Source organism: Gopherus flavomarginatus, chromosome 23 (genome assembly GCF_025201925.1).
Source record: "Gopherus flavomarginatus isolate rGopFla2 chromosome 23, rGopFla2.mat.asm, whole genome shotgun sequence".
Taxonomy (NCBI): domain Eukaryota; kingdom Metazoa; phylum Chordata; order Testudines; family Testudinidae; genus Gopherus; species Gopherus flavomarginatus.
This window is the reverse complement of record NC_066639.1, coordinates 7,152,623-7,180,407: the sequence shown is the minus strand read 5'-3', so window position 1 is coordinate 7,180,407 and position 27,785 is coordinate 7,152,623.

Here is a 27,785-nt window from a genome sequence, read left to right as displayed (position 1 = left end):
GGCTCCCTCTAACCCTCTGTCCCGCCTCCCCAAGAGACACCCACCCCCACTGTTCTGCAGCCACCAGGCCCCCAGCGATACCCACCTCCAGGACCCATAGCCTCAGGGATGGGCACATCAGAACCACCACCCCCGAAAACCCCAAACCTCCACAACCCACCAACCTGACTAGGGTACCCCCTGCCCAGCCACCCAGAGGCCTCCCCCTACCACAATGCCCCTTCAGCTGCAATCTCCCCACACAGACACCTTCCCTGCCCCTGCAAGTGTTACCTCACAGAGTGTGAGAAGTGGCTAGAAAGTTAACACCACCTCCTGCTGGCCAGTCACACAGGCAGAGGGAGCCTGGGGAGTGCTTCTTTAACAGGAGAATGGAAGGCCTGGAGGGCAAGAAAGATCCACGGGCTGTCACTAGCAAATAATGGCCACCATGGATCCACCCCAGAGGCGGCTGCATCTTAGCACATTGGGAAACAACCCATCATATTCAATTAGAAATAAAACAACTAGAGAGAAGTGGGGCAAATGTTTGGGGTATTTTATATCAATCTTTGAGACACGCAGAGAGAACCCTGTCACAAACGACATTTGATAACATGAGAGAAAACCACCAAGATCGGAGGGGATTTGATGTTGCTATTAAATAACTAGTGGAAAAGGGGGACTGTTGGACTGGATTTTATATGACTGTCCAATACATAAACAGAATGTGATGGTCCCCCCCGGCCACGGGGCAACCATTCACGTGAGCAGCTCAGAGCCCTTTGAGGAGCTGATTTAAGGGCAGGGGGGGGAGCTGGAAGGCTCCCTGGACAATGGAAGGGGGCCGCAGGGGAATTGGGAAATGGGGTCTGGGCAGTCTCCATGGGGGATGTGCTCCTCCCTTCCCTTCCCTGCCCTGGCAGAGAACGGGAACCTCATCCCATCCCACTCCAGTGGGAGCCATGTTCTGGGGAATGACCCAGGGCAACAATTTCCCACCCAAACAAGGACAAATCGCTGCAGATAAAATGGGTGGGAAAATCCACCCCCCATCGGAGTGATTTTAAATTGACCTTTGAGAAGTATGGAGAGAAAAGGGAAAATCAGAGGCAATTAGAGAGCTGATCATTGGGGGGGGGGGAGGAGAATCTCCCTGGATTTTATAGCCACGTGTGATAATGAGAGAGAAAAGGGGAAATCTTGAGAGAATGTGTGTGTGGGAGGAAGTGGCAAAAACAGGGACAGGATCCAGTTAACTCACCTCCCTCCCACCCCGGGAATGTCCTGGCTGCACAGAGACAGATCTACACCCCCACCCCAGTGACCTCCCCCCCCTGCAACTCCGGCTTCTCCTCCCCCCTCGACACCTCCGCCCTCACACCAACGGGGGGGGGGCTCTGCCAGCGCCTCCCCCTGAGCTCAACTCCTGCTCCTCCCCCCAGCCCGGATTGTGCCCTTTAGCCCCCCACGAACCCTGCCTCCAGCTGCCTGACCCCCCCCGCCCATCAATTTCCTGCTCTGCGCCCGCCCCTCCCACGCTCCCTGTTACTTCCCCCGCCCCGCTCCAGCCCCGCCCCCAGCGCCCGGCGGAACGTTACGGCTGGTCCGGGCAGGGGGAAGGGCAGCGGCTTCAGCGGCTGTTACTGGGCATGCGCAGTGCCCGGGAGTAGCACATTGCTATGGGGAGGGATTTAATACACCGCCCCCCCCCGCCTGGCCCGGGGTCCGCCCCTCCCCCCCACACGACGGCCGGGCCCCGGCCCCCCCATCCCAGCGGGGCGGGCGGGCGGATCCTCCTGCAGCTCCACTGGGGCCGAGGCGCCTTCAAGGCTTCTCCCAGGCTCCCTGGGGCAGAGTCACTTTCCTGCCCCCCAGCGCCTCTCATTCCCCGGGGGCTCCGGGTCACAATGTCCCACCGCCCTTCCCCCGCCTGCAGCTCCGGCTTCTCCCCTCCCGCCCCCGCCAGCCACACCAAGGGGAACCCCCGGGCCCCAGTCTCTGTCCCCACCTGGATCCCAGCGGGGCCGGGGGCAGATCCTGGCTGCAGCTGAGAACAGCGGCTCCGCTCGGCTCGGGCAGCTCCAGCGCTGCTGGCAGCACGTGGAGAACCAGGAAGCAGCTGTTCAGCCCGGGCTCCGCGTCACAATGTGCCAGAGCCCCGCCCCCAGGAGCTGCCCGCCCCCTGGGCTGTGCCAGAGCCCCGCCCCCCAGGAGCTGCCCCACCCCCGGGCTGTGCCAGAGCCCCTCCCCCAGAGCTGCTCCGCCCCCTGCTGCTGATGCCTGGAGCCCCGCCCCCAGCAGCTGCTCCGCCCCCTAGCTCTGTGCTGAGCCCCGCCCCGAGGAGCTGCCCTGCCCCCTGGCTGTGCCAGAGCCCCGCCCCCAGGAGCTGCCCGCACCTGGGATGTGTCAGAGCCCCGCCCCCTGGAATTTCCCCATGTTGGGTCTCTGAGCTTTGTTCTCCTGCCGCCTTCTTCCCAGCACCCCCTGCTCCCTTCCTGTGTCTGCAAACACCCCCCCTCCCCCGGGGCCGGCTGCAGTGCTCGCTGAGGTTGACTCCAGTGGCTGAAGTTGCCTCCATCTCTGCTTCACCTGGAGGGGGAGAGACAAAGAGAGGAGATGGTCCCAGGGTGTGAAACCAGAATCAGGGGGCAAGGAAAGAAGGACTGTTTGGAAAGGTGGGTTTTTTTGTGGGGGGGGGCGTGAGCCAGAGGGATTCAGAAGAAGTTGGGCAGCAGAGGCTCAGGGAAATTGAGGGGAACCTCCTGGGTGTCTCAGTGTTGCCCAGGGTTTGTACAGCACCTTGCATAATATGGGGTCTGATCTCAGTCATGGTCTGTGCAGCACCTGGGAGCCCTGATGTCTGTTTCCTGATCACAGGCTCTGGGAATGGAGAGAGGGAAACCTCAGCACCTGAAGGTTAATGCAGCCCTGTGTGCAACCCCTGCTAGGGTGATCCGACAGCAAATGTGAAAAATTGGGATGGGGGTGGGGTTAATAGGCACCTATATAAGAAAAAGACCCAAAAATCGGGACATCTAGTCATGCTAGTCCCTGCTGTTCTCATAAGGGGTCGGCTTAGAGAGGGTTTGGCTACACTTGCAGCTGTCCAGCGCTGGGAGTTAAAGCTGTCTTCCTACAGCTGTTTAGGGAAAGCGCTGCAGTGTGGACACACTGACAGCTACCAGCACTCTGTCATGGCCACATTTGCAGCGCTGTTGGGAGTGGTGCATTATGGGCAGCTATCCCAGCATTCAAGTGGCTGCAATGTGCTTTTCAAAAGAGGAGGGTGGGGTGGAGTGTGACACGGAGCGTGGGGGAGACAGAGCGAGTGGATTTTTGGAGCTGACACTGTGTCAGCTCCCTGCCTGGCAAGTTCAAGCCTCCTCCCCCACCCCTCTCTCATTCACTAAATGCAAATAGCCGCCTTTGTTCTTTTCCTCACAGACCAGATAAGCCGCTGATCCAAAACAGACCCCCCCTCCCCCGTGCCCACCCGGCTGCTTCTCTCCTCAAGCAAACACCAGCTGTGGGTGTTCCAAAGGGATCCCCCTGCCTCTGCTCATTCACTGCAAACAGTAACTGTGTTTGGTTTTTAGATAAGCAGCTCCGGGAGCCTTGAGCTCACAAGAAAACAAACAGAGGCATCACACCAAAACAAAGAGCGTTATCTCTACTTAAAAGCATTATGGGAAGGTTCCGGAGGTCAGTGACAGCGTAGTAAGATTAATCACTGTTTACACTGGCACCCCAGCGCTGCATCACCAGCTCTGTTCTCTTTATTCCTCTCGTCGAGGTGGAGCACATGCAGCACTGTAGCCAGGGAGATACAGCGCTGTATGTGCCTTGCCAGTGTGGACGGGGAGTAAGTTACAGCGCTGTAAAGCCACCACCTGCACTGTAACTCTCCAGTGTAGCCAAGGCCTGAGTTGTAGTAATAATAGCAGCCAAGAATCCGGTGGCACCTTATAGACTAACAGACGTATTGGAGCATGAGCTGTCGTGGGTGAATACCCACTTCGTCAGATGCAACAATAGTCCCATATGGGCTAGTGGTCAGGATTCCTGGTTTTCACCCAGGTGGCCTGGGTTCAACTTCTGGTGTGGGAAGAGTGCAGAGCTTTTGCCCAGAGTGGAGGCAGGAAATGAAAGGAACAGGAAGGGATCCTGCCAGCAGTGGAGTTAGACAGTGTAGGGAGGGGACCCCAGAAGTGGGGGTGGGGCAGTGGTTTGGGGGGAGATGAGGGAAGGATCCCAGCAGTGCGGGAAGTTGACAACCTGGAGAGCACAGGCCTGGAATGGGGACCTGGAAGAGTGAATGTGTCCCTCTAAACCCATCAACTGCAGACTAGGCAGGCTTGGAAGAATTGTGTATTTGTTGGTAAATGTCAATTTCTGTGTAAACACACAACCCAATGGCAAAATATTTCCATCAATAATCATCAAAATTGACAGATGGGCAAAGTAAGAAACATGCTGCTTGAGAACTTATCATGTTGTAGGAGCAGCAGTGATCTGTATGCTCTGTATAACCTGTATGCTCAAAAGGTCTGTTAAACTCCCCCAGCTTGTGTCCTTTCCCGCTTTGAATGCCTGTGAAGTGGCTTTCCCACTCTCCTTTGTACCTCCAGTGAATGCCCTTCACCCGGCCCATCTGGCCAGTGGTTCGCTGTGTTACATTCTATTGCACCTCAGGGAGACTGATCTTCATCGCACCGTCCATCGCTGCGCTGTGGGACACTTACCTTAAAGGATCCTGACATCTCCACTGCCAGGCCTGTCCTGGGAGCGTGAGTATGAGTGTGACACCCTCCCCCATCCCTTCTTTTGAGCTTAGCTATCAAGCTAATAAATGTGCTGCTTTCTGCCAAACTCTGGGGGGGAGGGGCATTATTAGTCCTCTCTAAGCTTACTAACTGACCCAATTTTGGGTAACACAAGCAACATTGTTTGATCTGTTATTGTACCAAAGGGGGAGATGGTTGTCTATAAAGGAGGGTGAAGACTAAATGCCTCTGATGAGAATGGGATTTGAACCCATGCAGGCAGAGCATAATGGGGTAGCAGTCCATCACCTTAACCACTCGGTCACCTCATCTGAGCTGTCAAAAAACGGACAGGAGGAGAAATCTAAGGCCGGCAGAGATAGGGACACTAAGGAGTTTTTAAATACTAAGCGAAAGCAGGGTCTGAATGAGCTCCCCTCTCTCACCTAGTGAGGAGCTGGGGAAAGACTTCAGGAACAGACCGTGTTTGCATAGACACACCTACTCTGCCTAGCTATGCAGCATGATGGGGCCGCTTCCCCAAAATGACCAGTTTGGGATGGTCTTGGGTTACAAATGACTTTAGGATTGAGTGGAATGAAATGTTATTCTCCTTCCTGTATGAGTGAAGGGCAGCAGAACATACCTAGTCCGTCCTGATGGAGGGGTAGGTGAGTGAGGAATAGCTTTTATTGGACTGCAGAGAAGTGATTGAGGACGTCACCCTAAACCAGTGGTCCCCAAACATTTCACATTGTGCCCTCTTAGCCATGGCTGTGGCCCCTCGGAAGCCACGGTCAAGAACCGGGGCTGGGAGGAGTGGGGCTGTTGCTTGCTGGGGTGAGGGGTGCGGACAGGGGTAAAGGGGTCGACGCCGGGCTGGGAGCCAGAGTCTCAGGCTGAGGGTGGGGTTGGGGAAGAGCTGTGGCAGAGTGGTGCTCCCTCCCTGCCCTCTATGTGGGCTGGCTCAGGTCCTGAGGTGCCCCCATGAATGTTCCTCTGTGTCCCCCTAGGAGTCGCACCCCACATTATGGGGACCACTGAACCCTACTCGCTAAGCCGGGGCTAGTGATGCCAAACCCCCGGGAAAGGGAGAACAAGTGTGGGGGCCCCAGCACCAGAACCATGCCCCTACCTTCTGTCTGTGGCTCTACCCCCTTCCACCCATGGCCCCATCCACTGTCACTTCTGTTCCACCCCTTCCCCCACCAGCCCCACCCTATCACTCCTTTACCCCTGCCCCGCTGTGGCCCTGAGACCAGAGAAGCTCTGTGCCCCTGCTGCAGCCCCCGGGCTGTAGCAGGGAGTGGGAGCTCCTCCAGCCCTGGGGCTGACATAGGGGAGACTTTTCCAGGGGGACCTAACTTGGCCAGGGCCCCTGATCATGGGCCCCACTGTCCCCTTGGCAGTGCAAGGTTTGGGGAGGCTGAGCCCCCTTGTCATAAACAGATAGCTAAGGGTTAATGTTCTTTTACCTATAAAGGGGTAACACCAGTAACCTAAAACACCTGACCAGAGGACCAATCAGGAAACAAGACTTTTTCAAATCTGGGTGGAGGGAAGTTTGTGTGTGAGTTCTTTGTTCTTTGTCTTGTGTCTGTGGCGTCTCGGCTATGAGAGTGATTTTTCTATCTCCTGCCTTTCTAATCTTCTGTTTCCAAGTTGTAAGTACAAAGATAATAAGACAATAAGTTTATATTGGTTTTTTTTGTATTTACATGTGTGTAGTTGCTGGAATGTTTAAATTGTATTCTTTTTGGATAAGGCTGTTTATTCATTTTTTTCTTTTAAGCAAATAACCCTGTATTTGTCACCTTAATACAGAGAGACCATTTTTATGTCCTTTTCTTTCTTTTTATATAAAGCTTTCTTTTTAAGACCTGTTGGATTTTTTCTTTAGTGGGGACTCCAGGGAATTGAGTCTGCAGCTCACCAGGGAATTGGTGGGAGGAAGAAGTCAGGGGGAAAATCTCGTTGTGTTAGATTTACTAGCCTGACTTTGCATACCCTCTGGGTAAGGGGGAAGAGAGATTAGCTATCTTGGTACTTCTATTTCCAGGACTGGAAACAGGGAGGGGGGAGTCCCTCTGTTTAGATTCACGGAGCTTGCTTCTGTATATCTCTCCAGGAACCCAGGGAGGGAACACCTGGAGGGGAGGAGGGGGAAGGGAAATGGTTTATTCCCCTTTGTTGTGAGACTCAAGGCATCTGAGTCTGGGGGTCCCCCGGGGAAGGTTTTGGGGAGACCACAGCGAGCCAGGCACTGTATAAATCCCTGGCTGGTGGCAGCTTTACCAGGTCCAAGCTGGTAACTAAGCTTGGAGGTTTTCATGCTAACACCCATATTTTGGACGCTAAGGTCCAAATCTGGGAAAAAATGTTATGACACCCCTCCCCCCTGAGCCTCCATTACGAGCCGCCCAGGCTACCACTGCTCAGTGTGTGGCCAGTCTCTGTGTTTTCTGCTGCTCGTTCTGGGGAGCCTGGCCGGCCTTAGGGGTGGTGCCCCCCGATAGCCGCCCAGGGCTCCAGGGGTCAAAGGGCACCGTGTGGCAGTGCAAAGGTGCTCACTGCTCTCCCCTGCCCCAATGCTCCTCCATGGGTCCATAGAGGTTTGAGGGGAGTAAGGAGCAACCCTATGTGCTCCATGCGTCCTGGTCACTTTTCCCACTTGGGCTGTGCTGTGAGGGGAGCATCAGAAGCTGCTGCTCTCTGCCCTCCCGCTATGCAGCCCGGCTGAGGAAAGTGACCTGGATGCAGGGAGCTCGGATGATCTCACTTCTTGCCCCCACATCCCACAGCCCCTAGGGGTGCCCAGATGAGCAGCGTTCCAGGGAGGAGTGGGGGGCAGCAATGCCAGCTGCTCCATGCACACAGGTCAGTCTCCCCATGTGGGTGCAGGAGGGGGTGCAAGGGTTTCTGTGATGCCTATTCTATCAATATCGTCACTCAATACCAGGCACTCAAATTCACCAGTCTTAGTACTTAGACGTTTAGCGTTTGTATTTAAGCACTTCTAAAATGTGTCCCATTTTAGCTGTCTGCTATTACATGATGTAATTGAGGGAGACTCTTTCATTTCACTGTTTCTCATCAGAACCTACCTGTACATTATCATCTTCCATCCTCTCCACCTTACTAGGCTATAGAGAATCCCTGTGAATAGTTCCTCTCCTAACGGATGTCTCTGTCTGAACCCTGTGCTCCTCAGCGCCTGTCGGCTTTCCCCAGCTCTGAGGCTGTGTCTACACCGCGCACCTTACCACGGTGCAGCTGTGCCACTCTAACCATGCCATTGTAAGGTGCGCTGTGTGGCCGTCCTTATCGCTGAGAGAGAGCTTCCCCGGCAACAAAGCCAAACTACCTCCAATGAGGGGCAGGAGCTTTGTCACCGGGAGCACAGCTCCACCTATGATGCGCTGTTCACACTGCCGCTTTTCATGGCTCAAATTTTGGCATTCGGGGAGTGTTTTTTCTCACCGCAGAGAGACAAAATTTTTAGCAACAAAAGCCGAAATTAAAAAAAACTCCTCTGCAACCTATTTAATTTTACCTTTATACAACCTTTATACTGCCTCCAGTTCTGGTATCCTCATTTGAAAAAGATGTTGTGAAATTGGAGCTAGGGCAGCAAAGAGCCACCAAATGTTCTGAGGGCTGGAGAAAAATGCCTTCCAGTGAGCTATTGAAAGAGCTCAACCTGTTTAGCTTATCAAAAGAAGATTGAAAGGTGATTTCATTGAAATGTTGAAGGGCCTTAATGGAGAGAAAAGATTGGGTATTTACGGGCTCTTGAATGGAGCAGAGAAAGGCATAACAAGACCCAATGGCTGGAAAGTGAAAAGAGACAAATTCATATTACAACTGAGGCACAATAGTCAACAGCGAGGATGATTCACCACAGGAGCAAGCTACCAAGGAAAGTGGTGGATTCACCATCTCCTGATGTCATTTAATGAAGACTAGATGCCTTTCTGGAATGTGTTTGCCCCCAAAGTAGCTGTTATGTCATACAGGAGGCCTGTGATATGCAGGTTAGATGCTCTAATGGTGTCTTCTGACCATGAAGTCGACTAATTTCTGAAAAACTGAGTGTAGCATTGGGAGCAGCGTCTGATGTTTTCCTGTCTAGCCGGCTTGCTGCCTAGAACGAACGCTCCTTGAGTGGGGTGATCCACAGGGAGTAGCTCAAACCTCCAAAGTGCCTGGCCAGGGGCAGGACATTAGCCCAGCAAGGGAGGGGTGTGGCAGTGACATCACAAAGGCCTTTTGCAGGACCTCAGACTATTGGTCAAAGGTGGTGGGGAGGTGGTGACCTCACAGAGAGATGCTGACATCAGCCAGGCAGGACAGGGGCGAGGGGCCAGGGAAACCTCAGAGACCTCTGTGGCTTTGCTTCAGCACGTTTCCTTCTCCAGGTCTCTCTTTGAGGACTGAGAGATTATTTGGGGTCATGGACGTGAGCGCCAGGAGGAACCTCTTTCGAGTTTCCTCCTTCCCTTGTAGTGATTTTACTAGAAAACAGCCGTCCCTGTTTAGAAGGTAAGAGCCTCCTGGAGGTTTGAAACCTGTTCAGTCTGATCTATCTGGTGACAAGTGAATTCTAGGCATGGAAAACACGAGCTTAAGGAGGCAGAATTTTATTGCGCACCTGGGATTTTGTCCCTTAGAATCGCTGGGGACATTAGGGTTTGTCCTTTTTGTTTCACCTCTTCCTCCATCCCTCCCTCCTCTTCTTCTCTTGCTTCTTTTGTCCTTTCTCCTGTTCCCTTCCCAACAACAGGACGGAGGTGTGTGTGTGTGTGTTGCAGGGAAGTCCTCTGCAGCTCCCACTATGGAAGGTCCACCCAAAAATGTGGGACTGAAATAGTGCTCGGGCAGTGATCCCCACCGGTGACCTGGGCCATCCTTTGGGCTCTCTGGTGAGAACCCTCAGCCTCCCGTCCTCCGTCTCTACCCTGATTGGTTGAGCAGGGGGATATTGACAGGGAGGAGACTCAGGTCCTTGTTGTTCTCTTTTAAGATCAAGTAAATAAGTCAGAACCAGTTCTATCTTTGATTAATTTTGCTGCTTCTCTGCATTAATTGTCTCTGAGCAGTTGATGATTCCCTCTAACATTGCAGTTCTCCTCAAATACTTGCTGAATAATTACTGTCACTGTTGTTGGTCTGGAGCTCATCTGAGAGCACAGTATTCAGGTCATTCAATGTCTGAAATTCAAGATCCGATGGTTTGTTTGAAAATCAGGGCTCTTCGGTCCTATTCCCAACACTGCCTCTGACGGGCTGTGTGACCTAAGACAAGTCAATTCTCCTTTCTCAGCCTGAGCTTCTCCCTCTTTCAAGTAGGGATAATAATGATCCGCTCTTACCTACCTCATGGTGGGTGAAGGATGCGGATCCATTTGGGAGTGTCACTAGAAGTAGTGCATAATATGAAGTTTCCCAGATTATGACATAATAGATTAGCTGAAATAGTCTATTTTATTTGTATTTTTTTATTTTGAAATTGTTAATAGTAGCAACGACTTAGCTCAGATTGAAGCATCTTATCTAATGGTTGAGATGTAAGTGTCTCCGTCTTTGTGTGCGAGGAGACAATTTAACACACTTCTGACAAAGAGGAGATGCTTTTGTTTTGCAAACAAAAATATTTTTGCAAAGAACTTTCATCCCACTTGTTATGATTTTGAGAAACAAACTGGTTTAGTCTGAATGGGATTTTCGGACAGAAATGGTTTGAATGAAATTTTCCCATCATCTCGATTCCTGGACTCTATCCCTGCCTCTGGGGTGTTTTCGTCTGTTAGAACAGGAGTCAGAACTGGTGGCTTCTCTTTCTGGCTCTGCCACCGCCTTGCTGTGTAGGCCTTGGGTAGGTCACTTCCCTTCTCCCATCTGTCCAATGGAACAGGAACAGTTCTCGAACTATGGGCAGTTTAGAGCCCAAGTGAGATAAGGGGCGTTAGAAGCCCTGTGTGAAGGAGAAAGGGAGTTTCACAGTGTTTAGCACCAAGGAATTCTAAAGTTTGCTAAAATGTCTAGTCTGTGGAAACAAGAAATGGTCAGGGCCAAACTTATTAACCACTGCCTTTTTAAAGCCCATTCAAAGATGTGAGTCCTTATCTTTTAGGTACTTGTAGTTCTTTGCCAGCAGCAGAGAAGAGGTTCCTGCCTCCATTTTTGTGGCCTTAACAAACCAGGTGTTGTGCCCCAGTTCTCGTCTCAGATCCCTGAAAAAGAACATCTTCCCATCCATGAACAAGACAGGACCTATCTTTCAAAGGGGAACAGAAAGACCTCTTGGACTTACAGACTAGCTAGCCTGACTGCCATAGCTGGAGAGATCCTGCAATACATTCTTAAACACTCAGTTTGTCAGCAGCACCTACAGGATAATTTGGTTCTTATGACTAGTGAACGTGGATTTGTCAAGAACAAATCATTCCAAACCAATCCTCTTTCCTTCTTTGGCAGGGTTTTGGGCCTGGTGGAGGTGGGTAAACAATAGATGGGATCTAGCTTGGTGTTACTAAGGCTTTTGACACAGTCCCGTAGGACATTCTCAGAAGCAAATGAGGGAAATGTAGTCCAGCCGCAATCAGTGTAATGTGGCTGTAGAGCTGGTTGAAAGCCAAGACTCCAGGAGCCCTTCTCCATGTTTGGCTGCCCAACGGGGAGGGTGAACCTAATGGGTCTGGCAGCGATCAGTCCAGTGTCAGGTATTATTCTGTATTGTCATGAATGATTTGGAAAATGGAGTGGAGAGCATGCTCCTAAAATTTACGACTGACACCAAGCACTTTGGAGCACAGGATTGAAATTCAAAACACGCTTAACAAATTGGAGACTTGGTCTTCTTGAGCCAAACTCCATGGTTATGGATCTCTCTCTACACTGGGCTGAAGTGAAACCCCAGAGCCAAGCACTCCACCTGGGCAGTGAGCTCCGACCTTGATTGGTCAGATGCTGCTTAGCACTGTCAGAGCAGCTTTTGCTGGGGGATTCTCCCAGCACTTTCCAATAGCGGGAAGTATGAAATCCCCATTTGACTGCTGGGGACAGAGCCCGAGAGTGGGGAGCAACTTGCCCAAAGTCCCCAGGAAAAGGAAAACAACCAGCAGTGGAACCAATAGGAAACCCAGCAGTGGAACTCAGGAGCCCTGGGGGTGTGCTATGGTGACCAGATGTCCCAATTTTATATTGACAGTCCGAATTTTGGGGTCTTTTTCTTATCTAGGATCCTATTACCCCCCACCCCGTCCCGATTTTTCACACTTGCTGTCTGGTCACCCTAGAGTGTGCACATGTGTGGGTCCCAGCTGCTCCCTGCCCCCCTCATTGAAGCAGATGTGCAGAGTTACTGCCCTGGGAAGTGCAGGGCACCAGTGGATGTGGGGTAGGCTGGAGGTAGGGTCTAGATTCAGGCAGGGCAAGGGCTGCGGGGCTGGCTGGCTTCAGGCAGGGGAGTGCATCAGGGGTTGGCTGGAGACAGGGTAGGGAGGATGTGGCTGGTGCAGGCAAAGCAGAAGGTGCAGGGCTGGCTGGAGACAGAGGCTGACTGCGGGCAGGGCAGGGCAGGGAGTGCAGGGCTGGCTGCAGGCAGGGCGTGGGGCAGGGCCGGTGCAAGGATGTTTCATGCCCTAGGCGGAAATTCCACCTTGCACCCTCCTCCCCCGCACCCCTGCCCTGAGGAGCCCCACCCGTGGCAGCTCCCTCCTCCACCCTGAGGCTCCCCTCTTGTGGCAACTCCACTGCTCTGCCCTGCGGCAACCCCTCGCCCCAGCTCACCCATGCCCCGAGCACGAGCACCCCGAGCACACCGTGGCTGCTTCACTTCTCCCACCTCCAAGGCTTGTGGCGTCTAAGCCTGCCAGGCAGTCAAGCACCCTCCTCTGAGCCACAGCAGCCCTGACAGTTGAAAATAGAGGCACCTTAACCCCTGAGTGCCTTTAATGTGTCCCCCTCCGGGGTCCAGCTCCGATCACCAGATACTCAGGGTATGTCTATACCACCTGCCGAATCGGTGGGGAGTGATCGATCCAGCGGGGATCGATATATCACGTCTAGTGTAGATGCAATACATTGAGTGCTCTCCCCTCGCCTGCTGTACTACAGCTCGGTGAGAGGCGCAGGCAGAGTCTACGGGGAGCTGCAGCCATCAACTCACCGCGACTGTGACATTATAAGTATAATCTAATATCTCATTGAAAGGTGACAGGGCCAGAAAGAGTTAATTAACTCATCTCACCGACTGACCTGACCCATGGGTGAACCTTAAGAACTGGTTAGCAAGATATGTAAATGAACAGAGCTTTGAAATGCAAGTCTGCAGTGTTAGAGGTAGAAGGGGAGGTGTTTGCTCAGGTCTTGTGATGTCAGCAAACAAGTCTTGTCTATTGCTATAGTTTTAATTCAAAGAGCAAAAAAAGAATGTTAACATTTATGATGATACTTGAGTGAAATAGTATTATTGTCTGTGTCTCTTTGAAGGTTGTGGTAATCTCTATCTGAACTGTTTGATGGATGTACTAATTGCCAGGATGTTTGGAAGAAGAGTTCAGCCTATTGTTTTCTCAGGCTGAAAGGCTGCTGGAAATCTATAAGAACCTGGGACACAATCCTTCTTCATCTCAGATCTGCTTTGGGTTTCAAGAGGGGGAAACCTTAAGCCACAATGATTGAGATCCCCAGTCATTGCCTGGAGCCACCCTGAATATGAACATTGGATTATAACCTATGGACTATTTCTAAAAGGATTTTTGACAACTACAAGCTCATCTGTACTGTGTATCTGAACCTCAAGAATTGAATTCAAGTCTATATGTCTATTAATCTTTTAACCAACACTCTCTCCCTTTTCTTTTCTAATACATTTTAGCTTAGTTAATAAGAATTGACTATAGCATGTATTTTAGGTAAGATCTAAGTTATAATTGAACCTGGTTATGTGGCTGATCCTTTGGGATCGGAAGAATCTTTTCTTTTATATGATGAAGTAAGATTCTCAGGAATCATCATCATATCTAACAGGTGTGTCTGGATGGAGGCCTGAGGCTGGATACTTTAAGGGAACTGCGTGGTTTAAACTTCTAAATAACCAGTGAGGTACTGCAGAAGCTGTTTTGTGCTGGCTTGGTAAATCTAAGTATTGAAATAACCACCAGCGTTTGGGATTTGTCTGCTCTCTTTTGTTTGCAATTCACTATGATTGAGTGAGCTGAACTGGCTCCCACGGGCAGCACCGTCACACCTACATCCAGGCTGCAGGGGTCCGGGGGATCTTAGGGGCCTTGGGGTGCACAGATACCTACGTCCAGGCCATAGGGGTCCCTGGGGGGCTTAGAGAGTTTGGGGGGGACACAGATACCTATCTCCATGCTCTAGGGGTTCCAGGGGGGCTTAGAGGGTTCGTGGGGGGCAAAAATACCTACGTCCAGGCTGTAGGGGTACCAGTGGGTTTTAGCGGTTCGGGTGGTCACAGATACTTATGTCCAGGCTGTATCGGTCCAAGGGGGGCGTAAGAGGTTTCGTGAGGGGCACAGATATCTACGTCCAGATTGTAGATGTCCCGGGAGGGGGAGGTTAGGGGGGTTGTGGGAGTGCAAATACCTATGTCCTGTCTGTAGAGGTTCCTGGGGGCTTAGAGGGTTTCTGAGGGGCACATATACCTATGTGCACACTGGAGTGTCCCAGAGGGCTTATGGAGTCTATATGAGGTACAGATACCAATGTTCTGGCTGTATAGGTCCCTCGGGGCTTAGGGTGTTTGTAGGGGGCACAGATACCTAAGTTCAGGCTGGAGGGGTCTCTGAGGGTCTTAGGTGTTTGGTAGGGGGCACAGATACCTACGTCCAGGCTGCAGGGGTCCCGGAGGGGCTTAGGGTCTGTCACGGAGTGTGGGGGAGTCTGGTTCTGCACCCCTCTTCCTGGGACTCACAGTGACTCTCAACCAGCCAGTAAAACAGAAGGTTTATTGGACAACAAGAGCGAAGGATACAGCAGAGCTTGTAGGCACAAGCAGGACCCCACAATCAAGTCCTTCTAGGGGTTCAGGAAACTTAGTTCCCAGTTTGGGAATCCCTGAATTCCAACCACCGAGACTAAAACTGAAACTGAACTAATCCAACTCCCTCCAGCCGGCCATTTCCTGTTTCCAGCTTCCCGGGCAAATGTGCTGACCCCTTCCCCCGCCAAGCTCAGGTTAGGTGGGTGATTATGGGGATGCTGGAGGCTTGAAATATTTGAGGTATTGTACTTTGGAGTCTTGGGGTTATTTGGGGATTGCTAGACTCTAGAGCCCAGGGAAAAGGACACGGCCTAGTTGAGGTGTTTTCCCAATTTAATGCTATGTTGTTTATCTCACGTTATTAAACATTTTCTGCTATACCCAGACTCTATGATTACGAGAGGGGAATTATTGCCTCTTTGAGGCACCTAGGGATGCATATTTAAAATTTTCCCATGTCACTGTGTGAGGGCTCGAGCTAGTTTGCATTACGTAATAGGGAAGGCACCCCTATGTATTGAACCCAGTCCTTCCTGCTATCAGTTCAACCTGGCAGACGGGTTCCACGGGGGGTTGAGGTTTCGTGGGGGGCACAGATACGAACCTCCAGGCTGAAGGGGTCCCTGGGGGTCTTAGGGGGTTCGTGGGGGGCACAGAGATCTAGGTCCAGGCTGTAGGGGTCCCTGGGGGGCTCAGGGGTTTGGTGGGGGCACAGATACCTACGTCCAGGCTGCAGGGGTCCCAGAGGGGCTTAGGGGATGTCAGGGAGTGTGGTGGAATCTGGCCCTGCACCCCTCTTCCAGGGACACACAGTGACTCAGCCAGCAAGTAAAACAGAAGGTTGTTTTGGCCAACAGGAACTAAGGATACAGCAGGGTTTTTGGGCACAACCAGGACCCGTCAGTCGAGTCCTTCTGGGGGTTCAGGAAGCTTAGTTCCCAGTTTGGGATTCCCTGAATTCCAACTATCCAGCTCCAAACCAAAACGGAACTAACTCCCTCTAGCCGACCCCTTCCTGTGTCCAGCTTCCGGGGCAAAGGTGCTCACCCTCTCAGACCTGCCTAGCTCGAGTTACAGGCTTAGGTCCTGTCCCTCACCTAAAGTCACCCCCTGCTCTCCCATCCCCCACACAGACAGTCCCCACTCCATCACAGTAATGCCCAGAGCATTTCCCGCATGGAGCAACAATGACACCGTGTGGCCACGCAGGGTAATGCACAGAGCCTTTCCCCGCATGGAGCAACAGTGACACCATGTGGCCATGCAGGGTAATGTACAGAGCATTTCCCCGCATGGAGCAACAGTGACACCATATAGCCACACATGGTAATGCACAGAGCATCACACCTACGTAGAGGCTGTAGAGATCACTTAGGGCTTAGGGGTCATGGGAGGTACAGATAGCTACGTCCAGGCTGGCGGCATTCCGGGGGGGCTTAAGGGGGTTCGTAGGGTCACAGATACCTATGTCCAGGATGGTCGGACCCTGAGAGAGTTAGCGGGGTTGTGAGGGGCATAAGTACTTGCGTCCAGGCTGTAGAGGTCCTGGTGGGTATTAAGGGCTTCGTGGAGGACACCAATATCTACGTCCGGGCTGAAGGCGTCCCTGGATGGCTTAGGGGATTGTGGTGAGCACAGTGATCCCTGGGGGTATAGGGACTTGGTGAGGGCACAGATACCTATGTATGTCCTGGACGGGTCCCTGATGGGGCTTAGTGGTATTGTAGGAGACACAGATACCTACGTCCAGGCTATAGGGATTCTGGGGGGGCTTAGGGCTTTGGGGGGCACAGATACCTACATCCAGGCTGGAGGGGTCCCAGGGGGCTAAGGTGGTTTGTGGGGGGGGGCACAGATATGTACGTCGAGGCTGGAGAGGTTCCGGAGAGGATTAGGGTTTTTTGCGGATGGCAGAGATACCTATCTCCATACTCTAGGGGTCCCTGGGGGGCTTAGGGTGTTTTGGGAGGCACAGATATCTATGTCCAGGTTGGAGTGGATCCTGGGGGGTTTGGGGAGTTCCTGGGGGGCACAGATACCTAGTTCCATGCTGTAGGGGTCTCTGGGTGGATTAGGGGGTTTCTGGGTGGCAGAGATACCTACGTCTAGGCTGTAGGGGTCCCTGGGAGGCTTAGGGGGGTTGTGGGGGGCAGAGATACCTACTTCCAGGCAATAGGGATTCCAAGGGGGAATTAGTGTGTTGGGGGGGCACGGACACCTAGGTCCAGGCTGGAGGGTTCCGAGGGGGGGGGGCTTAGGCAATTTATGTTGGGCACAGATATCTGCATACAGGCTGGAGGGGTCCCTGCGGGGGCTAAAGGGGTTTCTGGTGGGCACAGATAACTACCTCCAGGCTGGAGGGGTTTCTCAGCACTTAGGGGTTGTGGGGGGAACAGATACTTCCGTCCAGGCTGGAGGGTCCCTGGGGGGCTTAGCGGGTTCATGTGGGGCACAGATACCTAAGTCCAGGCTGGATGGGTCCAGGGGGAGCTTATGAGGTTCAGTGAGCACAGATACTTATCTCTAGGCTGTAGGGATCCCTGGTGGGCTTAGGGGGTTTTGGGGGGCCCCAGATACCTAAGTCCATGCTGTAGGCGTCCCTACAGGTGCTCATGGGTTCGTGGGGTGTACAGATAGTTATGTCCAGTCTGGAGGGGTCCCTGGGGGGTTGAGGTTTCGTGGGGGGCACAGATACGAGCCTCCAGGCTGTAGGAGTCCCAGGGGGGGCTGTGGGGGTACAGATACCTACATCTACGCTGGAGGGGTCCTGGAGGGTATAGGGGGTTTGTGGGGGGCACAGATACCTAGGTTCAGACTGTCGGTGTCCCAAAGAGATTAGGCGGTTCACTGAGGGCTCAGATACATCCAGGCTGGATGTGTCCTGAGGAGCTTAGGGTTTTCGTGGGGTGCTCAGACACCTGTGTCTAGGCTGTAGGGGTCCCTGTGGGGTTAGAGGGTTCGTGGGGGTCACAGACAGGGACTTCCAGGCTGAAGGGGTCTCTGGGACAATTAGGGGGTTTGTGGGAGCACAGATACCTACGTCCAGGCTAAAGGGGTAATGGGTGTGCTTAGGGGATCGAGGTGGACACAGATACCTATGTCCAGGGTCTAGGGGTCCCGAGGGGATTGGGGGTTGAGGGGGGAACAGATGCCAATGTCCTAGCTGAAGGGGTCCTGGGTGGTTTAGGAGGTTCGTTGAAGTCACAGATACCTACGTCCAGGCTAAAGGGGTAATGGGGGTGCTTAGGGGATCGAGGCGGACATAGATACCTATGTCCAGGGTCTAGGGGTCCTGAGAGGATTGGGGGTTGAGGGGGGAACAGATGCCTACGTCCTAGCTGAAGGGGTCCTGGGTGGTTTAGGAGGTTCGTTGGAGTCACAGATACCTACGTCCAGGCTTTAGGGGTTCCTGGGGCATTCGGAGATTTCTGGGGGTCACGGATACCTACGTGCAGACTGGAAGGGTTCCAGAGGGCTTAGGAGATTTATGGGGGGCACAGATACCAACATCCTGGCTGTAGGGGTTCCCTTGGGGATTAGGTGGTTTATGGGGGGCACAGATACCAATGTCCTGGCTGTAGATGTTCCTCCACGGTGGCCGCAGGGCTGGAAGAGCTCTCACTCCCTTCTATTACCTGGTGGCTGCAGCAGGGGCACAGAGCTTCTCTGGTCTCACTCCTTTATCCCTGCCCCGCTGTGGCCCTGACACCAGAGAAGCTCTGTGCCCCTGCTGCAGCCTCTCAGCCGTAGCAGGGAGTGGGAGCTCCTCCAGCCCTGGGACCACCGTGAAGGAGACTTTTCCAGGGGGACCCAATTTGGCCAGGCCCCCCCCGGGACCCTGACAGCCTGGATGTAGGATTATGTGTGACCACAGCCCCTCTATGCACCCCAGGAACATCTACAGCCAGGACATTGGTATCCGTGCCCCTGGAAACCGCAAAGCCCCCCAGGGACCTTTACAGCCAGTATGTTGGTATCTGTGCCCCCATAAATCTCCTAAGCGCTCCAGGACCCCTCCAGTCTGCATGTAGGTATCTGTGACCCCCATAATTCTCCTAAGCCCTCTGGGACCCCTCCAGTCTGCACGTAGGTATCTGTGACCCCCAGAAATCCCTGAATGTCCCAGGAACCCCTACAGCCTGGACTTAGGTATCTGTGACTCCAACGAATCTTCTAAATCACCCAAGACCCCTCCAGCTATGATGTAGGTATCTGTTCCCCCCTCAACCCCCAATCCTCTGGGGACCCCTAGACCCTGGACGTAGGTATTTGTGTCAGCCCCGATCCCTTAAGCATTCCCTTTACCCCTTTAGCCTGGACTTAGGTATCTGTGCTCCCACAACCCCCCTAAACGTCCCAGTGACCCCTTCAGCCTGGACGTAACTACCTGTGACCGCCACGAACCCCCTAAGCCCCCAGGGATCCCTACAGCCTGGACACAGGTGTCTGAGCACCGCACGAACCCCCCAAACTCCTTGGGACACATCCAGCCTTGATGTATGTGAGCCCCCAGTGAACCGCCTAATCTCCTCGGGACACTGACAGCCTGCACCTAGGTATCTGTGCCCCCCACAAACCCTCTATACCCCCAGGACCCCTCCAGCCTAGATGTAGGTATCTGTACCCCCACAGCTCCCCTGGGACTCCTACAGCCTGGAGGTTCGTATCTGTGCCCCCCATGAAACCCCAACCCCCCCTGCCCCCTCCAGCCTGGACATAAGTATCTGTGCACCCCATGAACCCATAAGCACCTGTAGGGACGCCTACAGCATAGACTTAGGTATCTGGGGCCCCCCAAAACCCCCTAAGACCACCAGGGACCCCTACAGCCTAGAGATAAGTATCTGTGCCCCCTGAACCCCATAAGCCCCCCTCCGGATCCCTCCAGCCTGGATTTAGTTATCTGTGCCCCCCACGAACCGGCTAAGCTCCCCAGGGACCCTCCAGCCTGGACGGAGGTATCTGTGTCCCCCCACAATCCCTAAGTGCCGAGACACCCCTCCAGCCTGGAGGTAGGTATCTTTGCCGAACACAAACTGCCTAAGCCTCCCCTCCCCATCGGGAAACCTCCAGCCTGGATCTATTTATTTGTGCTCCTCTAACACGCTAATTCCCCCTGGAAGCCCTATTGCCTGGACTTAGGTATTGCTGCCCCCCACAAACCCCCTAAGCCTCCCAGGGACCCCTACAGCCTAGACGTATGTATCTGTACCCGTCAGAAACCCCCTAATCCACCCGGGGACCTCTACAGCATGGGCCTAGGTATCTGTGCCCCCCAGGAACCCCCTAAACCCCCCAGGAACCACTCCAACCTGGACATAGTTATCTGTGCCTCCCAAAAAAACCCTAAGCCCCCCAGGGACCCCTAGAACATGGAGATAGATATCTCTGCTGTCCACAAAAATTCCTAATACTCCCCGGAAGATCTCCAGCCTGGACGTACATAGCTGTGCTCCCCACAACCCCCCTAAGCCCCCCGGGACCCCTCCAGCCTGGATATAGGTATCTGTGCCCCCCGATGACCTAAGCCCCCCAGAATCCCTATAGCCTGTATGTATGTATCTGTGTCCCCTACAATACCACTAAGCCCCCCCAGGGACCCCTCCAGGACAAACATAGGTATCTGTGCCCCTCACCAAGTTCCTAAACCCCCAGGGATCACTGTGCTCACCACAACCCCTAAGCCGTCCAGGGACCTCTCCAGCCCGGACGTAGATATTGGTGTCCTCCAGGAAGCCCTTAATCCCCACCAGGCCCTCTACAGCCTGAACGCAAGTACCTATGCCCCTCACAACCCCCCTAACTCCCCCAGTGTCCCGACCATCCTGGACGTAGGTATCTGTGACCCTACGAACCCCCTTAAGCCCCCAGAATGCCTCCAGCCTGGACGTAGCTATCTGTACCTCCCATGACCTCTAAGACCCCAGGGATCTCTACAGCCTCTACGTAGGTGTAATGCTGTGTGCATTACCCTGTGTGGCCACATGGTGTCACTGTTGCTCCATGCAGGAAATGCTCTGTGCGTTACCCTGAGTGGCCACACGGTGTCACTGTTGCTCTATGCAGGAAATGCTCTGTGCATTACCCTGCGTGGCCACACGGTGTCACTGTTGTTCCATGCGGTAAATTACTGTGATGGAGTAGGGACTGTCTGTGTGGGGGATGGGAGAGCAGCGGGTGACTTTAGGTGAGGGACAGGACCTAAGCCTGTAACTCGAGCTAGGCAGCGGGGAGGGGTCAGCACCTTTACCCAGGAAGCTGAACAAAGGAACGGGCCGGCTGGAGGGAGTTAGTTCAGTTTTGGTTTGGAACTGAGTTGTTGGAAAAATTCAGGGAATCCCAAACTGGGAACTTAGCTTCCTGAACCCCCAGAAGGACTCGATTGAGGAGTCCTGGTTGTGCCCAAAAGTTCTGCTGTATCCTTCATTCCTGTTGGCCAAAAAAAATTTCTATTTTACTGGCTGGCTAAGTCACTGTGTGTCCCTGGAAGAGGGGTGCAGGGCCAGATTCCACCACACTCCGTGACACCCCCTAGCCCCTCCGGGACCCCTGCAGCCTGGACGTAGGTATCTGTGCCCCCCACCAAACTCCTGAGCCCCTCTCCGACCCTCTACAGCCTGGACCTAGATATCTGTGCCCCCCACTGACTCCCTAAGCCCCCCAGGGACCCCTTGAGCCTGCACGTAGGTGGAACCCTTCTGCCAGGCTGAACTGATAGCAGCAAGGACTGGGTTCAATACATAGGGGTCCCTTCCCTACAATGTAATGCAAACGAGCTTGAGCCCCCACCCAGTGACATGGGAAAATTTTACATACGCACCCCTAGGTGCCTCAAAGAGGCAATACTTCCCCTTTCGCAAGCACAGAGTCTGAGTGTAGCAGAAAATGTTTAATAACGTGAGATAAACAACATAGCATTAAATTGGGAAAACACCTCAACTAGGCCGTGTCCTTTTCCCTGGGCTCATGAGTCCAGCAATCCCCAAATCACCCCAAGGCTCCAAAGTCAAATATCTGCAATGTTTCAAGAGTCCAGCAACCCCAAAATCACCCACAGTCCCGTAGCCCCAGAGTTCAAGAGTCTATCTGCAGGGTTTTTCCCCCTGCCAGCCTGAGTAGAAAGGGGCACCTTACGTGGTCCACTGCCGACTTCTCTGCCTCTCCATGGGATTCTGCTTTTGCCTTCCCCACAAACTGCTCAGCTCGGTCCACCAGCTGACCTGTGTTCTGCTCCAGCTGTCCCTCAAAACTGCTAGACTCACCTCACTCCGTGGGCCACTCCCACAACCTGCTCCTGTCTGCCAACTACTGTGCTCTGCAATACAGTTTCAATCTCCCCCACAAACTAACACATCTTTTCAGTGATTTCAGCTCAAGAACCTAGAACTTCAACTCTTAAGAGAATCAAAAATCAACACTGCTATTCAACTGTTAAAGGAAAAAAAGTGCAATTGGTGGCTCTAGCTCACCCAAGGAGCCCACTTTCTTGTCTAGCGAGTGCCACTCAATTGGTGGTGAGAATCACTGTCTCAAAGCAGTTTCACAGTTCCTCATCCACACAATCAGGGTGACAACACTCCACATCTCATGCCCCAACAACAAATAAATGGGATACCACAGCTACCAAAGCAACCATTCCAGGCTGCCGTGGCCGTGTCAGGCGGGTTGGGTGTACCTATGCAAACACGATCAGCCCCTGAAATTCTTTTACACACTCGCCATAATTCACCACCAGATGTCAGGGTAGAGTTCATCCTGCTTCTGCTTACATAGGTATCTGTTCCCCCCCCCACCACAAGCCCCTAATCACACCGGGGCCCATCTATCCTGGATAAAGGTATCTGTGCTCCCCACAAACCTCTAAGCCCCCCAGGGAACCGACAAGCCCAGATGTAGGCATTGTATGCCCCACAAACCCCCTAAGTCCCACAGGATCCCTCCAGCCTGTAGGTAGGTATCTGTGACCCCCAGAGCCACACAAAGACCCTCGGAACCCCTACAGCATGGATGTTTGTATCTGTGATCCCCACAAACCGCCTAAGCTACCCAGGGCCCCCTACAATCGGGACATAGGTATCTGTTCCCCCCCAACACACCTAATCCCCCCCAGAACCCCTCCAGCCTAGACGTAGGTATCTCTGACCCCACGAATCCCCTAAGCCATGACGGGACCCCTGTAGCATGGACATAGGTATCTGTGCCCCCACAACCCTCCTAAGACCCCCAAAACCCCTACAGCCTAGACGCAGGTATCTGTGCCCCCCATAACCCTCCTAGGCCATGATGGGACCTCTCCAGCCTCAACATAGTTAACTGTGCCCTAACAACACCCCTAACCCCCGCAGAATGCCTCTAGCCTAGACACAGCTATCTGTGCCCAACACGAACCCCCTAAGGCCCCCAGGACCCCTCTTGCCTGGATGAAGGTATCTGTGCCCCCCACAAGCCCCTAAGCCCCACCCGGATCCTTATACCCTGGACATAAGTATCTGTGCACCCTCACGAAACCACTGATCCTCCCAGCGACCTCTACAGCATGGACATAGGTATCTGTACCCTAAAATGCCCAAAAGTAACCCCGGGACCCCTACAGCCTCGAAATAGGTATCTGTGCCCCCCCACATCTCCCTAATACCCCCATAACCCCTCCAGCCTGGATGTGGATATTTGTGACCTCCAGGAACCCCCTAAGCCTCCCCAGGACTTCTCCAGCCTGGACATAGGTATCTCTAAACCCAACAAGCCCCCTAAGACAAATAGGGGCCCCTCCAGCCTGTATGTAGGTGTGTGTATGCCGCACAAACACCCTAAGCTCCGCAGGGCCAGCTTCAACTGGTACGTAGGTATCTGCACAATCACAATCCCTTAATTCCCCTGGACCCCTCCAGACCATAAGTAGGTTCTTGTGCCCCTCATCAACTCCCTAAACCCCCAGGGACCACTACAGCCTGGACCTATGTATTTGTGCTCACCACAACCCCCTAAGCCGTCCAGGGACCTCTCCAGCCCGGAGGTAGATATTTGTGTCCCCCATGAAGCCCCTAATCCCCACCGGAATGCCTCAAGCCTAGACGTAGCTATCTGTGCCCCCCCATGACCCCTAAGCCCCCTAGGGATCTCTACAGCCTCTACGTAGGTGTGATACTCTGTGCATTACCCTGAGTGGCCACACGGTGTCACTGTTGCCCCATGCAGGAAATGCTCTGTGCATTACCCTGCGTGGCCACACGGTGTCATTGTTTCTCCATGCGGGAAATGCTCTGGGCATTACTGTGATGGAGTAGGGACTGTCTGTGTGGGGGATGGGAGAGCAGCAGGTGACCTTAGGACCGGACACGTGCTCAACCTGTAACCTGAGCTGGGCAGGAGGGAGAGGGTCAGCAACTTTGCCCGGGAAGCTGGACACAGGAAGGGGCTGGCTGGAGGGAGTTGGGTTAGTTCAGTTTCGGTTTTGGGCTGGGTGGTTGGAATTCAGGGAATCCCAAACTGGGAACTAAGTTTCCTGAAGCCCCAGAAGGACTCGATTGCGGGATCCTGCTTGTGCCTCCAAGTTCTGCTGTATCCTTCGCCCCTGTTGTCCAATAAACTTTCTGTTTTACTGGCTGACTGAGAGTCACTGTGAGTCCCAGGAAGAGGGGTGCAGGACCAGACTCCCCCACACTCCGTGACAGACCCTAAGCCCCTCCAGGACCCCTTCAGCCTGGATGTATGTATCTGTGCCCCCCACCAAATACCTAAGACCCCCGGAGACCCCTCCAGCCTGAACTTAGGTATCGGTGTACCCCACAAGCCCCCTAAGCCCCCCAGGTACCTATACAGCCAGGACATTCGTATCTGTGCCCTATAGGGACTCCATAAGCCCCCCGGGACACTCCAGTGTGCACGTAGCTATATGTGTCCCTCAGAAACCCCCTAACCCCCCAGGAACCCCTACAGCCTGGACGTAGGTATTTGTATCCCCACAACCCCCCTAAAACCCCCCCGGGACATCTACAATCTGGATGTAGATATCTGTGCCCCTCACGAAACCTCTAACCCCCCCCCGGGACTGATATAGCCTGGACAGATGCATATGTGCCCACCCAAACCCCTAAGACCCCCTGGTACCCATACAGCCTGGACATAGGTATCTTTGGCCACCAAAAATCCCCTAAAACTCCCAGGATGCCTCCAGCCTGGACGTAGGTATCTATGCCCCCCACTAACCCTCTAAGCCCCCCTGGTACCACTACAGCCTGGATGTACAAATATGTGCCCCCCACGAACCCCCTAAGCCCCCCTGGGACCTCTGGAGCCTGGAGATTGGTATCTGTGTCCTCCTCCAAAACTCTCAAAGCCCCTCAGGGACCCCTACAACCTGGACGTAGGTATCTGTGCACCCCAAGGCCCCTCAGATCCCCCAGACCCCTACAGTCTGGATGTAGGTGTGATGGTGCTGCCCGTGGGAGCCAGCTGAGGTCACTCAATCAGGGTGAACCGCAAACAAAACAGAACAGACAAATTCCAAATGCTGCTGGTTATTCCGATACTTAGATTTACCAAGCCAACAGAAAACAGCTTCTTTAGTACCTCACTGGTTACTTAGAAGTTTAAACCACCCAGTTCCCTTAAAGTACCCAGCCTCAGGCCTCCGTCCAGACACACCTGTCAGATATGATGATGATTCCTGAAAATCTTACTTCATCATGTTAAAGAAAAGATTCTTCCGATCCCAAAGGATCCTCTACATACCCAGGTTCAATTATAACTTAGATCTTACCTAAAATACATGCTATAGCCAATTCTTATTAACTAAACTAAAATTCATTAGAAAAGAAGAGAGACAGAGTGTTGGTTAAAAGATTAATAGACATATCGATCTGAATTCAATTTTTGAGGTTCAGATACATAGTAGAGGTGAGCTTGTAGTTGCCAAAAGTCCTTTTAGAAATAGTCCATAGGTTATAATCCAATTTCCATATTCAGGGTGGCTCCAGTCAATGACTGAGGATCTCAATCCTTGTGGCTTAAGGTTTCCCCCTCTTGAAACCCAAAGCAGATCTGAGATGAAGAAGGATCGTGTCCCAGGGTTCTTATACATTTCCAGCAGCCTTTCGGTCTGAGAAGACTGTCATAACCTTAGTCCCAGATTTGGACCTTAGCGTCCAAAATATGGGGGTTAGCATGAAAACCTCCAAGCTTAGTTACCAGCTTGGACCTGGTACTTGCTGCCACCACCCAAAAAATTAGAGTGTTTTGGGGCACTCTGGTCCCCCTGAAAAACCTTCCCTGGGGACCCCAAGACCCAAATCCCTTGAGTCTCACAACAAAGGGAAATAATCCTTTTCCCTTCCCCCCTCCAGGTGCTCCTGGAGAGATACACAGACACAAGCTCTGTGAAACTACACAGAGTGACTCCCCCTCTCTGTTCCCAATCCTGGAAACAAAAAGTACTTTCCTATTCCCCCAGAGGGAATGCAAAATCAGGCTAGCAAATCCAACACACAGATCTCCCCGATTTCTTCCTCCCACCAATTCCCTGGTGAGTACAGACTCAATTTCCCTGAAGTAAAGAAAACTCCAACAGGTCTTAAAAGAAAGCTTTATATAAAAAGAAATAAAAATACATACAAATGGTTTCTCTGTATTAAGATGATACAATACAGGGTCAATTGCTTAAAAGAATATTGAATAAACAGCCTTATTCAAAAAGAATACAAATTAAAGCACTCCAGCACTTATATTCATGCAAATACCAAAGAAAAGAAACCATATAACTTACTATCTGATCTCTTTGTCCTTACACTTAGAAACAGAAGACTAGAAAGTAGAAACTACTTCTCCAAAGCTCAGAGAAAGCAGGCAGACAGACAAAAGACTCAGACACAAACTTCCCTCCACCCAGAGTTGAAAAAATCCGGTTTCCTGATTGGTCCTCTGGTCAGGTGCTTCAGGTGAAAGAGATATTAACCCTTAGCTATCTGTTTATGACAAAGACAATAGGCTTAACTCTCCTTCCAAGCATCCTGGCAATTAGTACAGAATAATTTATTCATTAAACAGTTCAGATACAGATTATCACAACCTTCAAAGAGACACATAGACAATAATACTATTTCACTCAAGTATCATGATTAATGTTAATATTCCTTTTTTGCTCTTTGAATTGAAACTATAGCAATAGACAAGACTTGTCTGCTTACATCACAAGACCTGAGCAAACATCTCCCCTTCTACCTCTAACAATGGAGAGTTGCATTTCAAAGCTCTGTTCATTTACATATCTTGCTAACCAGTTCTTAAGGTTCACCCATGGGTCAGATCAGTCTGTGAGATGAGTTAATTAACTCTTTTTGGCCCGTCACCTTTCAATGAGATATTAGATTACACTTATTATGTCACAGTCGTGGTGAGTCGACTGCTGCAGCTCCCCGTAGACTCTGCCTGTATCTCTCACCGAGCTGGAGTACAGCAGTCGAGGGGAGAGCACTCGATGTGTTGCATAGACTCATAGGTCAGAAGGGACCAATATGATCATCTAGTCTGACCTCCTGCACAAGGCAGGCCACAGAATCCTACTCATCCACTTTTATAACAACCCCTAACCCAGGACTGAGTTATTGAAATCCTCAAAATTGGTTTGAAGACTTCAAGCTGCAGAGAATCCACCAGCAAGCGACCCATGCCCCACGCTGCAGGGGAAGGCGAAAAACCTCCAGGGCCCCTGAAAATCCGCCCTGGAGGAAAATTCCTTCCTGACCCCAAAACACTAGATGCGATATATCGACCCCCGCTGGATCAATCACTGCCCACCGATTCGGCAGCTGGTATAGACATGCCCCGTGTATCTGGTGATCGGAGCTGGACCACGGAGGGGGACACATTGAAGGAACTCAGGAGCTAAGGTGCCTCTATTGTCAACTGTCAGGGCTGCTGTGGCTCAGAGGAGGGTGCTTGACTGCCTGGCAGGCTTAGGCGCCCCAAGCCTTGGAGGCAGGAGAAGTGAAGCGGCCACGGTGTGCTCAGGGTGCTCGTGCTTGAAGCAGGGGTGA